Genomic DNA, 14,507 nt, shown 5'->3' with positions numbered 1-14,507 from the left:
TCTGTAGCGACTCCACTCCCATGTGGCACTTGAGGGTTCTGGGAAACTGCCGGCATACGTACAACCTGGCTTCTACGATGAGTGGCCAGGCCCCTTGTTTCTGTTACCTTTCCAAAACACATTAAAATAAATTGGCAACTTTAAATCTAAATTTGTAACGGGCCTGGAGGGGTCAGTGTGGTCTCCACCTACCAATCTGTAGTCCAATCTGAGACACCGAAATAACCAGTGTTCATAATGATGACTAGACATAGAGTCTAAAATGACTTCTCAGTCTTCAACGTAAGATTAAACTATGTCCTATGTAGTTTCAGTGTTGCTGCTATTGTTAATCTAACTGGCATTCTAGTATATGTGCTGCTGAAGTGAGCACAATCTAATTGGCATTCTAATCCACCACGGTAGAGGCAGTTGGGTAAGGGCTCTGGCATCCATAATTAAATAATCGGTTGTCCATAAAAATGGATAAATTTCATTACATAGGAAGTTTAAACTAATAAAAATACTCAATTTAGTTATACTTAAATTTGAAGATTTCACAACACTTCCAGACATAAATGTCTCTTCATTAATTTGTTCTTTGTATTTTCATTCCATTTCTTAGATAAAAAAATGACCAGAAAAAGCTTACTATGGACACTGACACTGTCCCCGACCCATTGTTTTATAACAAACCAGAAAACTAAGTCAGCAAATCTACGTTTTGAGGAACAGGAGTATGGAATACTGTCAGTTACATCATAAGATTTCTTTTTTTTTTTAATTTTATTTTTTATTTTTAAAAATTTACATCCAAATTAGTTAGCAGGGCACCTGGGTGGCTCAGTCAGTTAAGCATCCGACTTCGGCTCAGGTCATGATCTAGCAGTTCGTGAGTTCAAGCCCCACATCGGGCTCTCTGATGACAGCTTTGAGCCCGGATAGAGCCTGCTTCAGAGTCTGTGTGTCCCTCTCTCTCTTCCCCTCACCCACTACACTCTGTCTCTCTTTCTCTCAAAAATAAATACACATTAAAAAATTAAAAAAAAAAACAAATTAGTTAGCATATAATGCAACAATGATTTCAGGAGTAGATTCCTTAGTGCCCCTTACCCATTTAGCCCATCCCCCCTCCCACCATCACAAGATTTCTACTGAGGAAGGCAGAGTGGGTTTAGGTTTAGACACATTTCAACAAAGGAACATTGGAGGTAGTCGTAAGGGTGACAGGGTTAAAGTTCACCAAACATGCTGAATTAGAGAAACGAAAATGATAATGGCATTTCCACAGATAAAATACGTCAAAAGTAAAACACATACAATATTTAGACAAAAGCAAATCATACCATTTTATATCCGAATTCCCTAGTCCAGAGTTAAAATGCAACATGCGTCACAATGCTAACTTCTTCCTCGTTACTTACAAATGGTAGATTTTACATCTGCAGTCTTTTTTCAAACCTGAGACAAACCCAACCAGACCAGTCTTTCCAGTAGTTAAAAGCTTCAGCACTATGACACACAACTCAGCATCTCCAAGGTAAATCTTTACGATGTCGATAACCAGTTTACAGGGCACACTAAAAACAGACGGTTCAGTAAGCCACAGTGAACCCTGACACAGAGACATGGGGCACTGGGTGTTACCAATTACACAAGTGTAATATTTCTCTAGCAAAACTGAAGAATTCTTACTTTCTCAACACTCACTTAAACTAGAGTTCTCTAAATTGTGTCTCAGAAATCTTACAGATTGATTTTAGACAGGTTGAGGCTTTGGATTAATTTCTCAGGAAATTAAAAGGTGACTTTGCACCAGATAATGGCCTAAGCATTACATTTACCTGATTATATGCACTGAGCTCTAAGATCTGTGATAAATTCACAGTCAAGGAGACAAGTGAAAGGGTAGAAGTGGGATGCATAATACCTGAGGAGACTACCATTATTGAACCTAATAAAATAAGAGTATGATGTTTAACATGTCCAATGGATTTTCATGACTGTACCTAATATCCTTCTTTTGCTCAAAGTTTTCAAGCGTATTAGATGCTATTTGGTGGAAATTTAACAGAGGGGAACAGAAATGTAGGCAACTGGACTATATGGATATTTAAGGATCTCATAACTTCCCAGAATCCAAGCCTCCGTTACAGACTTTGAAATATTTTATGCTAAATAAATATGAAAACATTTAAGTTGAAAAAATGAAATTCCATAAGCTTGCTTTTATTTAAGGCTAAACAATAGATCTATTTGTACCAATAAACATGAAGAAAGATTTTTCTCTAAGCAGTGTCAAATGGACTTTCTTACCTTGTTATTATATACATAGACTAATAAGTTCTAAGAACTGCTCTTCAAAAGAGTATCTTCAAAATGAATTTTAAGAAAAAACTGTTGAGAAAAATAAAGTCTACCATATTATGCTTGTTTTTAATCTCACTATTATTTAAAAGCCTACTGGTCTAAAACTTGCTTAGACAGTTTTCAGGGCAAATTGATTGGAAAACACGAGCAGAAGACTAGGTCTGGGGTAAGGATGGTCCTGGGTAATCAAGAGCTATGGAACTATTAGAAGTATTAGAGTCCCGTGTAGGTGTGTTTATTTTTTAAAAAATGGGGTGTGTGGGTGGTTCAGTCAGTTGAGCGTCCAACTTCGGCTCAGGTCTTGTGGTTTGCAAGTTCAAGCCCTGCATCGGGCTCCAAGCTGACAGCTCAGGGCCTGGAGTCTGCTTTGCATTCTGTGTCTCCCTCTCTCTCTGCCCCTCCCCTTGCTTGTGCTGTCTCTCTGTCTCTCTCTGTCTCTCTGTCTCTCAAAAATAAGTAAACATTAAAAAAAACCTTTTAAATACTTTGATTATACAGAAAAGTTTAAGAGAATATGACAATATCAATGTACACATCATCTAGCTTTTTCACGCTGTTGACATTTAGCCATATTATTTCCTCAGATTTTCCCTTTTTTAAATTAAAAAAACATTAAGTGATACAGACATAGTTGAACCCACATAACTCCTCCAATCCTGTTTTTTGTACAGAGAGAACTTTTATCCTGAATTTAGTATTATCATTACCATACATGTTTTTATACTTGACACATAAAACCATAAAGAATATATACAATCATTTTAAATGTTTTTAAAATCTGCAGAAATGAAATCATACTATGTTAAACCTTCTCCAAAATCATGTATTCTCAGAATATATAATTGTGATTACGTATATTCATTTTAACTACATTATAGTATTCCCTTGTAAGTATATACCACCACTTAGACTTCTATTCTCCTACTATCATTGTGAGATTTCCCCAATTTTTGTTATTACAACCAATATTGCACTGAGCAATCTGCTAAGTGTCTCCCTGGGCACCTGTGAGACAACTTATCTGAAACTCATGTTTAGGCATGGGATTGTTGGATTGTGGAGTGTGTTCTTTTTCAATCATATTTCAACTTTGCTAAAATATTCTCTAAAATGATTTACCAACATAGGATGTATTTTGGTGTTTCCATTCTTCATTTCTTTGTCTTATTTAGTTCTTTCAGACTTCTTCATTTTTGCCAAACTGAAATTTTATTCCACTTCAATATGCATTTCTGTGCATGATTTCATATGTTTCTTGGCCATTCAGTTTTCTTCTTTAGTGAGAGAACTGTTCATACCCTTTACCCATTTTAATGGGTAATGTGTCAAGTTTAATGTTTGGTTATCTTCTTCTTACTGATGAGCAAGAATTCTTTAAATAACGTAGAGACGAATCCTTTGTTAATTATTCATATTACAAACATCTTCTCCCAGTACAAATTTTAAAATGTCTTTAAGTATGGTTTCCATGCTTTAAGATATCTTTCCAGCAAGGAAACACTTAAGGTCAGAAACATATTGTACTATTTCCTATAAACCTTTTTTCCTAAAACTTTTTCACTTTCTTGTTTTATTTTATTTTAGACACGGCGGGGGGGGGGGGGGGGAGAGAAGGAGAAGGGCAGAGGGAGAGAAAGAATCTTAAGCAGACTCCACGCTCAGTGTGGAGCCCAATGTGGGGCTCAATGCCACATCCCGAGGGTCATGACCTGAGCCAAAACCAAGAGTCTGAAGCTCAACCAATTGAACCACCCAGGCACCCCTGCTTTTTTTGTTTTCTTTTGTTTTTTAACTATTTTGTATGGCTGGAATGAGGTTGAGATATAATCATATTACTTTTTTCCTTATGCATAACCAATGGTATTTCATCACCTTTTATTGAGTAATCATTTCTCTACTAACTTTTGATTCATTTTCTTTTAATGTTTATTTATTTTTGAGAGAGAGAGAATGCAAACAGGGGAAGGACAGAGAGAGAAGAGGACAGAGGATCTGAAGCAGGCTCTGCGCTGACAGCAGAGAGTCCAATGAGGGGCTCAAACTCACGAACCATGAGATCATGGCCTGAGCTGAAGTCGGATACTTAACTGAATAAGCCACCCAGGTGCCCCTAATACTGATTCTTATATGAAAATGTGTATAGTGTGTGAGGGGTCTCTTCCTCAGTTCTCTTAATTCTGTCAGTCTCTTCTCTCCAATACCTTACTTTCTTAAGTTCTAGCACTTTATAAGTCTTAATATCTAGAAAGAGGAGTCCCTTCTACTTACTCTTCAAAACTGCCTTTATATTTTTAGCCCTTTACTCTTTCATATGAATTTTAGAATCAGCTTGTCAAATTAAAGGAGGAAAAAATTGGGGGGAATCTGACTAAAGCTGTACTGAATTATAGATTATTTTCAACGAGAATGGATTTATGATACTGAGCCTTCCTGTACACAAACAGAAAATCTCTGCTCTTAAGATTCTTTATGTCCTTCAGTAAATTTTTCTAACTCTTCCCCATAAAGGTCTTATGTATTTTTTTTTTGTTATAGCTGTTCTTAGGAACTTTATGGTTTTTACTGCTACTGTAAATGGTACTATTTTCTAAACTATATTTTCTAATTGTTACTGGTGCATAAAAACTCAATTAGCATGCTGTGATGAACTGTTTCCTTCCACCTATGCCCCTACAACTTCTAGCTGTATGTTTGTGGACAAAGTGTGTAACTCTCAGTCCTTCATTTTCATCATCTATGAAAAAGTTAAAAATAGTAACTACTTAATGGGATTGTGACGTTGTGAGTATTAAACAAGAGTATAAAGCACTTAGTGCTAGACAGAAAAAATTAATGTTGAGTGCTATTTCACTGAATAATTTTTGTTCAGCAACCTTGCTCAATTCTCTTCTAATAATTTGACTGTAGACTCTTCTGGATTTGTAGACAATTAACAACAAAGATCTGCTGATTTGCTTTTCTTCCTTTCCAATCTTTTAACTTCTTCTTGTCTAATATCACTGACCCTCTAAAGAACAATTATCTTGTTCTTGACTTTAAATAGATTGTTTCTTAAGTCTCACCATTAAGAATAAAATTTTCATGGGGTATTTTGGATGGAAACCTTAAATATATTAAAGAAATTCCCTACTCTTAATTGCTAAGATAAAAAAAAAAATGAACAAGTGTTGACCTTTATCACATGATTACTTTGCATCTATTAAGAGATTATTTAGTTTCTCTTAATTTTTAAGTTTTGAATGTGGCAAACTAAATTTACACCCACTTTTAAAAGTCTTGCTTTTATACTTCTGTAAGTTCCCTTTACTCCCACTTCCCTTGTATCTTTGTAAGGATAGAAATGAATACAGGAGACTAAAGAAGGAAATGGAAGGACATGGTAATTAAAAAAAAAAAAAGTCTTAAGCCAAAGTTCCATCTCAGGAACTCTAATAAACAAGGGAGTACTGTAAACATATTAGAAGTGACTTTCATTAAAGGAACACAAGCAAAATAATTCTATAGGGTACAAGTATAGACAAAGAATTCTAAAAACAAAAACTAACAGGTTGCTGATGCATTTTTAGCAACAAACTATATGACATAGATTTACATTTGCAGTCTTAAGTAAAGAGCTGAAGTGAACTGTGTTACTTAGTATTTTCAAATTTATTAATGGGGATATTGACAAGAGATATAAAAATTAACTTATTTTTAGCATGCACTGTCATATGTCCTGAAAGGATCTTTGGGCAACCAACAAACATAGCTTTGGAATCATTTAGTAAATAATCATGCCAGGGGAAAATGTAATATAATTCTTCTTTAGTTTATAGCTTTGAATATCAATTAAATTGGTTCAAACTAACCAACAAAGCTTTTATTTGACATTAAGTGAACTCAGAAATTGAGCTGTGATTCACTAGAATAATAATTCTACAAACCTTTTAAAGAAAAATTTCTGGATAGTTGAGCAAGATTCTAACACGTGACTCAAATATAAATTAAGCAGACTGAACCAAAAACACATTTTTCCAATACTACAGAACCTTTGGAACTTTCCCTTTTGCAAAAAAAAACTTCAACATAAATAAAGCTTTTAGGATGCATAATGATATAAAGGAAGTTCTTTAAGTCGATAACTGAAAATACACATAAATAATTTTGATGTTGTGGTTTTATTGATCTTATAAAAAAACACCCTCCAAATCAGAGTAAAGAAGTTTCTTGCACACCAAACTTATAGTAAGTTTTTACTTGCTGGAATAAGGACATGTCCAAGAAGTTAAGTCTCTGACTCTATTTTTATCTCTGAAAATCTTCTGGTCTAGCTTGTATTAGTTCTCCCTCAACCTAGCTCTACCCATGGCCTGGTTCCAACTCCTATGATGAAAAAGATAAATTTAGTCCTAAACCAGATATCCAACAAAAACTGAGGGAAAAGTCTAGAAATGGTAATAGCCATGACACAGCAATATCATGACAATAACTACAGTATAGCTAATATTTATTGAGTGCTTACTATGTGCCAGTGCTTTCCATGTGTTAACCAACTAAAACTCAGTTTGTGTTAGCATCACACTCTAAATGAATTAAACTCAAAATATAAACCAGTATCTGATCACTAGAATCTTCTTCTTAAAAGTTTATGTCACAAAAACAGGTATATTAAGTAAAATCTAATTCGTCTCCCATTACATTCAACGTGATGACTTTTAAATGTAATAAAGGTTATAAGAATAATACTTTCATGCTTTTCCTTTCTTCAATGTATCCAGCTCTAATTATCAAAATGACCTATGACTCATATTCCTTTTCTTCAGTTTATTTCATGCTATCCTATAATATCTAAATATGTGGTAAAAATATTCAATAGGCATAAAATTTTAGCAACTCTATTTGAAGATTTACAAATACATGAACCAATGGCCTCGTAATTGAATGTTTTTATGCCTTTCCAATAATAAAACAAATAGTCCAATGAAGGTCATCCATTCAATCAAGCCTATTATTGGCCAGGCATGAGCAGGTGAAAATGAACTGGATGGACTAAGCATATGCAGATACAGTGTTAGTCCTGATTCTGCCAATAACTTGCTCTCAGATTTTAGATGAGATAAATAACCAGTCTAGATGTCAGTTTAATAACATGAAAAATGAGAAGTTTAACCAATTTACAAATTTGAAATTTCAGTGAAAATACCTGCGAAATCATGAAATACTCTGACAAAATATAACGTTAGAACAGCATGGGAAGCTCCGAAGTCTGTGGAAAACCTCTTTGCTGTAGGAAAATTTATCAGAAGGAAAAAAAAAGACATCATTTAAAACTTCACTGAAGAGCTAGTAAGAAAATAAATTAGGCTCTGTAAATCATCTTGGAAAAGGCTGGTATAAAAATTTAGGATACAAAGATCGCTGTTAAATGTTACTGGTTTTATGCATACTAAATCAGGGTTATTAGCACTTTTTAAGTAAAATTAATTTTAATTAAATCATTGGATTTATTTTTCTCCATGAAAACCTAAAATAGTAGTTAGTAATACTGGCTTTAATGTGAAAGGCATTCACAGCTGTTGATTATATCATATGATACACTATTGCTATTTCTTTGCTAGCAAATCCTTGGTAAATGGTACGATGGCCATTTATAATATTATTTTTACCAGTAAATGCTATATACTTTATAAAGATTGATTTTTGAATTAGGTTTCATGAATTTACTGCAGTAATACAATTATGCATCAAGTTCTGGAAATAGTTATATAAGCATGTTGTATAAATTAGTTATATAAGAACTCCTTACTACTATTTTAAGTAATAGAAAAAAAGGGAAATATTATGTATAGGCTCTGAACTTCTGCAAATTTATATTCTATCAGATTTATACTCAGGATGCAAAATTCTCACTGTCTCCTTAGGAAGTACTTCTAATTTTTAAAGCAGGAATACAGCAGTTTTAGCCTTGAATTTCATGCCTCTCCCTCTCCACCCACCACCAAAATAGATGTCCAAGAAAACCTTTAGATAAATATGAGTATTAAATCTTAATAAGCTGTTGAAGTTGTCGTGGGTCAAGAAAGTACAGAATCATTTTTGATTAATATATCATAAACAATTTTGGAAGTTAAGAGAAAAAAAACACAGTTCTCTAACTGATGCGTGTTAACAGCTGCAAGGGACTACCACAGAGAAAACATATGAGACCAGCTCAGGGATGAGGCTCTGGAATGCGGACGACCATAACAGTTTTGATATCTGTACATTCCAACCTCAAAGGGAGGAAACCAGGTATTCAAGAAATGCCATGTACAATGCTAACATAAAAATAGCATTGACAGTGAGGGCTCTTGACTGAAAAACTGGAAAGCTACTAACAGTTACATAAGTCAAGAATGCTTCCATTTACTTACGAGAGAGAGGAGCAAGCATTTCAAAAGGCATTACCCTCTGGAATGCAAAGGGATGACACTAAGGCATCTAGAAGATAAATCTACAGTAAATTTTAGAGAAGAATCTTTCAGACACAGAAGAGATAAGAGCAATGCACTTGGAAAAAGAGAAGCAGAAAACAGGCAACGAATGGCTTCTTCAGAATATCCAGCACAACCCTTATGTGCAATGGCATGCCTATGCTTTACAAAAATATTTGGGTATTTGAATAAAAACATTTCTCTTTTCCAGAGTTGAGAATGAAACCAAAGCAACAGCACACTGCCGCCCTTCCTCGAGGAGCACACACACAGATATAAGTTAGAAAGGGCATGGTATGTAGCTCTTTAAAAGTCACAGTTCCCTTGGGAAAATAGTCATCAGGTTAAGATAAGGCACTCTCATTATTTACATTATACATTTAATTTTCCAGGAGCTATACATTTCAGAAATATCAGAGGAGGCTCAAATTTAGCCTATGTGATTTTAGGGTGACATAAATACATGCTTCTTGCTAAAATTGATACTGGTTATTTTAAAATTTAAACTACAAATTAAAATAAATGTGATTAGCTTTGTTCCCCAACTCTGTACAAAAAAGAAGCAAAAAAAATTTTTTTAACTTGGTGACTTTACCACCTCAGTTATTATATAAAAGACTCTGACTAATTGTATTTCTAAATACAGCACAAAATGATTTGCATTTTAGCAGAGAAGAGGAGGAGGAAACATGGGGTGGATATAAATCCCTTTCACTAAAGGATTCTAACACAGGAACGACATGTTATATACAGATTAGAGAAGTGTCTCTAATAAGGATTTTAAAATAACCCAAAGGAACTGCTACTATTTGACATGAACCTTAAAAATGAGTACAATTTCAGGAAGACATTTATTTGTATACTCTCTCTTAGAAAAATTAAAATATAATAACTACATATTCTTAGGGATTCAGTAACATCAAAGGTAGAAGGGCTATCATAAAAACTACATGAAGTTCTAGAAACCTGAAAATTTAGAACCTTAACAGTGTGAAAATTGTTTTATTGAAATTAAATTTTTATTAGATTAAAAACAGATTAAATGTAGACTGAAGTGTCATCATATTCACTTTGATGTCATATAATCCTCTGTGCTTTATTAAGCCATGAAGTTTGCTGTTGAACACTGATGTGATCATAGGTCGTTTTTTGTTTGTTTTTGTGGGTTGGGTTTTTTTTTTTTTTTCCTTTTTGCAGGAGCCAGAGGAGGAAGGTTCTATATTTGGAAAGCACAGAACTGATAATGAGGACACTTTATTTAAAGACAAAAGTCTTAAAAGCCTGCCTTACAAAAAAACCCTGACCATTAGCATGGAGAATAAGACATAGATTTTGCAATCAGACAGACCTGAGGGTTTGAGCTCCCTCTCTTACTACTTCCCAATCTGCAAGCTCTTGAGCAAATTACCTATTTAAGTTTCCATTCCCACAAATACACAATGAGGATGACAGTAATAATACCTACCTGTTAGGGCTACTAGAATGCTTACAGGAAATTGTATATGCCAAGTACTTAACTCAGTAAGTGTCTATAAGCTATTTTTACTACTATAATTTCTCTTTACGTTTGGTCTACAAACATTTAGAGTCTTCCACAGCACAGGGCTGACCAGAACCTGAGTCAGCTTTCCAAAGCAGGCTTAATCGCATGTGGTCGTACCTCCTCAATTCAGAGCTGAAGTCACTATGGAAGGACACACACAAACATGAAAGCACTTTCCAGTCCTTCTGCCTACACTCGTCTTACATGTTAGGTTTACATGCAGAAACTTTAGATTTCTGCTCTCTTCTACTGAGTACCATAGAGTATTACCTAATACTTAAAAAAACAAGTTATGGTCTCAAACCATTATCACATGAGCAACAGGTGTTTTAAAAAAAAATTGACAATGAAAATGAGCTCTAAATTCTGCAATTCCCCCACTTAATTTTCAAACCCCCGGTTTTGAAAATTAAAATATTGATTCATTTAAATGGTAGTGGAACACTCCTGAGAAGAAAATGTTCAGCTGCTTAACAGGGCTGATCTGTGATTCTGAGAAAACTGCAAATTCCATGCTATAAAGAAAGGCATTTCTTATCAATGTCTAAAGAAACACCATAAATACAGAATTCTACCCTAGTGCTAAAAAAAAAAAAAAAAGAAAAGAAAACCTCTGCAAAAGGAAAGAGTTAATACACATATTTTAGAAACAAAGATGGTTATCCTTAATAACACCAATAAGGAAAAAAAAAACACGGCATACTTAAAGGTAAAAGGGCAGAAGGGTTACTTTCTTATGCCAATTTGAAGAGACTTTTTATACAATGTGCTCAATTCATTTTGGTAAGTCAGTGCTGCCTATTTTCAACTAGTCGATAATTGAAATATTATTAACCCACCAGGAAAAACAGTTTTTTAATGAGATATACTGATTGTTTATTAAGCAAAGTTATGTTCTTTGAGTCACAAAGACTTTTGTGCATTAACCTAAAGTATAGAAAACATTAAGAAATAAGCTGATTTGAAATAGAAAAATGGGTAGTTCCTGAAACTAACTATGAAAGTAAGAACTACAGTGCCCAATACCTATGTGGTACAATCTACTTGAAAATAATTAACTTCAATAATCTACTTTAATAATCGCCTCTCTACAGACATGACAAATACTAAAGCTCAATTACTCAATTTCTGAGTAATTAAAAAATTAACCATCCACTTCAAAGCAACCAAGGAAACCTGTGCCCAAATAAAACGTAATATTTCAGACTCCGTGAAATATTCTGTTGCTGAAGTCAAACATCTGAATAACCGAGATATCCTTACCTCCTGCTGTGGCACAGGTTTTAGGATATTTAAAATGATTCCCAGGGACTGTGCTCAGCAGTGGATCCGACAGCACACAGCAGCTCTACATTCCGGGCAAAAGCATGCAGAATGAACCACAGTCCCACGGCTCAGACCGCATCCACCACAGGGTAACTCCGAGTCAGGTCTCCACAGCACTTTTAGGTTCCAGCTCTGCTTTGGGGCGCCCCTTTCAAGCACTTTCCTTTGCCGGTTTTGGTCCCTACCCAAGGCGAACCGGCTTGTGTGTGGGCACGAGGCTCGCCTCAGGAGCTCACTCCTTCTCTCTGCACACGTACTGCTCCTGCAGCACACAGAAAGGGCCCTGCCCAAACCCACACTCGCAGAACAAGCTTTGCCAGAATAGCTCCACCCATCAACCTCACACAGGTGAGCACTCCTGCTCAGAAAAACACCAGTAGGAGAGTGGCATTTATTACATTTTTAGTCTTGGAGAAAGTTACTTATTCTTTGGTTGTTTATATTTGCCATCTAGATGGGAGACAATGTATCCAAAAAAATGACAGGTGTTTTAGGCCCAAATAAAATATGAATAGTAATTGATCAAGCAGGAAGTATTCCCAGTAAAAGGCTGAATCACTAAAGTAGCAGCAACAAGCTAGGAAAACATTCATTTTTAACATCTTTGCTGGTAATGACCTCTAACTGTGCTTCAACTAACACGTAAAAAAGGAAAAAAGTATCAGTTTACACTGCCTCTGTGTGAACAACTCTGAGGAACAGCACTCTGTTAACCAGAAGAATTGAAAATCCAGAATTAAATTTTCCTGAGTATGACCTCCTTTATAAGGTACCCAAGTGTAAAATTCTTTTTTTCTTAAATTTTTTAATGTTTTATTCATGTTAGAGAGAGAGAGAGAGAGAGAGAGAGAGAGAGAGGAGAGAGAGAGAGAGAGAGAGAGGAGAGAGAGAGAGACAGCACAAGCAGGGGAGGGGCAGAGAGAGAGAGGGAGACATAGAATCCAAAGCAGGCTCCAGGCTCTGAGATGTCAGCACAGAGCCTGACATGAGGCTCAAATCCACAAACCATGAGATCCTGACCTGAGCCAAAGTCAGACACTTAACTGTCTGAGCCACCCAGGTGCCCCCAAGGTTTAAAATTCTAACTCTCCTTATATATTCAAGAGATTCAAAATTTATACTAAATAACAGTGCACATAGAATTATTTGAATACATCAATTGTAAGAGACTAACATATTTTGCTACAAATGACTTTTTTACAAATACAAATGTAAATCCACATTCAGATATTTGTTTCTAGTAAACAAAATAATGCCACTATGTGCTAGACACAATTCTAAGTATTTCACAGATAAGTCTCCATTATGACCTTATGAAGTTGATTCTAATGTTATTTCCATCTTAGACAGGAGGAAACCAAGGCAGAGGGGTTAAGCAAAAGCCAAGGTCACACAATAGGGAATGTCAGATTCAAGATACCCAGAGTGTAGCTACCATGCCAAAATCTTCTGCTGTTGATCAAATTTATTCTCTCCTTCCTTTCTAAACACAGCTCTGAATATAAAATTATTGATAAATGGTAGGCCATAGTAAGAAAAACAATGAATTGATGTAATTTTAAAATATGAAAAGCCCCAGAGAATTCCAATATGTAGCAGGAACAAAACATGTTAATTTTTACCAGTGGAACAGCTGTGGATTTATGGATTGTTTGTTGTTGTTGTTGTTGTTGTTGTCGAATAGGAAATGAGGCTTTCAAAGTTTATTCATAGCGGAGAAGGCAAAGCCACTCTTTAAAAAATTGTTTTAACTAATAAACATCCTTCCTCCCACCCTTTCAGAGGTTAGTACTAAAGACAAAGGGGCTGGGTGGGGGAGTAGAGAATAGGAAAGAGAGGAAGAAAAAAGAGAAAGAAGGGGGAGGGGAGGGCCATGCTATAGAAAAGCCATCTGGGGATACTCAGTAGGACTCATAGACCCCTTGTGTTACCTAACATCTAAGCACAGATGGGAACGCATAAATTCGACAACTGTTTGCCGGAGTGCAGGGGAAGTCCATAATTAATAACAGTAACTCTCACCTGAAACCAAAAAGGCTGCCATGTATGCTCCATAAAAATACACAGTAGGAAAAGGAGAGTAGGCAGAAACTGCTGAGCACAGAGTAAGGTCTGTTGTAATCTCATTCACTGCGGTGTGACAGCATCAATTTCCTGGTTTGGATAACGTGCCATTATGTTACATAAGACGTTAAAACTGGGAGAAGTTGGCTTTTGAGTATATGGGAGTTCTCTGTACTATTTTTGCAACTTCTTCTGACATGAGAAGTATTCAAAATTAAAAATTAAAAAATATGGCTGACTGAAAGCATCATGTGTTTTTCGTTTTTTTGTTTTTTTTTTTTTTTTAAGTGTATTTATTTGTTTAGAGAGAATGAGAGAGCATTAGCAGGGGAAGGACAGAGAGAGGGAGAGAGAATCCCAAGCAGGCTCTATGCTGTCAGCGCAGAGCCCAACTCAGGGCTAGATCCCACGAACCGTGAGATCATGACCTGAGCTGAAATCAAGAGTTGGAAGCTTAACCGACGGAGCCACCCAGGCACCCAGAAAGCACCATGTTTTGTCTTCCAATGACGGTTTATGGCACAGGAGAGGTCACTTGTTATTTTTCTCTCATATTTAACAAAGTGTCTGGAGGCTCTCCTGTGAGGGGCTAACATGAATCTGTGCGGGTGGTGGCGTTAACAAGGAACTCAATGGAAAGGAACAGCTACACTGTAATCATTCTATTGTAAGAATTACCTGTGTTACTCAAACTCTTCACAGTATGTCTGAAAATTCTGCAGGTTTCATGGCCTGAAATATACCCAGAATCCAATCACCTCTGCCCACTTTTA

General features: G+C 35.6%; 1 protein-coding gene across 3 annotated transcripts in view; it reads right to left on the bottom strand.

Moving 5' to 3' along the window:
• ARHGAP32 (Rho GTPase activating protein 32) overlaps nt 1-14,507 on the bottom strand; it is a 296,415-nt gene that overhangs the window by 46,705 nt on the left and 235,203 nt on the right. The window contains exon 1 of one of the 3 annotated variants that reach the window (XM_049654461.1): nt 11,608-11,972. The exons of the other annotated variants lie outside the window; for them this stretch is intronic. The gene's annotated coding sequence lies outside the window, so the exon portion shown is untranslated. Of the gene's footprint in view, nt 1-11,607; nt 11,973-14,507 lie in introns of those variants that run through there. 3 annotated transcript variants of the gene reach the window in all.

Source organism: Panthera uncia, chromosome D1 (genome assembly GCF_023721935.1).
Source record: "Panthera uncia isolate 11264 chromosome D1, Puncia_PCG_1.0, whole genome shotgun sequence".
In the NCBI taxonomy this organism is placed as follows: Eukaryota; Metazoa; Chordata; class Mammalia; order Carnivora; family Felidae; genus Panthera; species Panthera uncia.
This window is presented reverse-complemented; position numbering and strand designations above follow the sequence as displayed.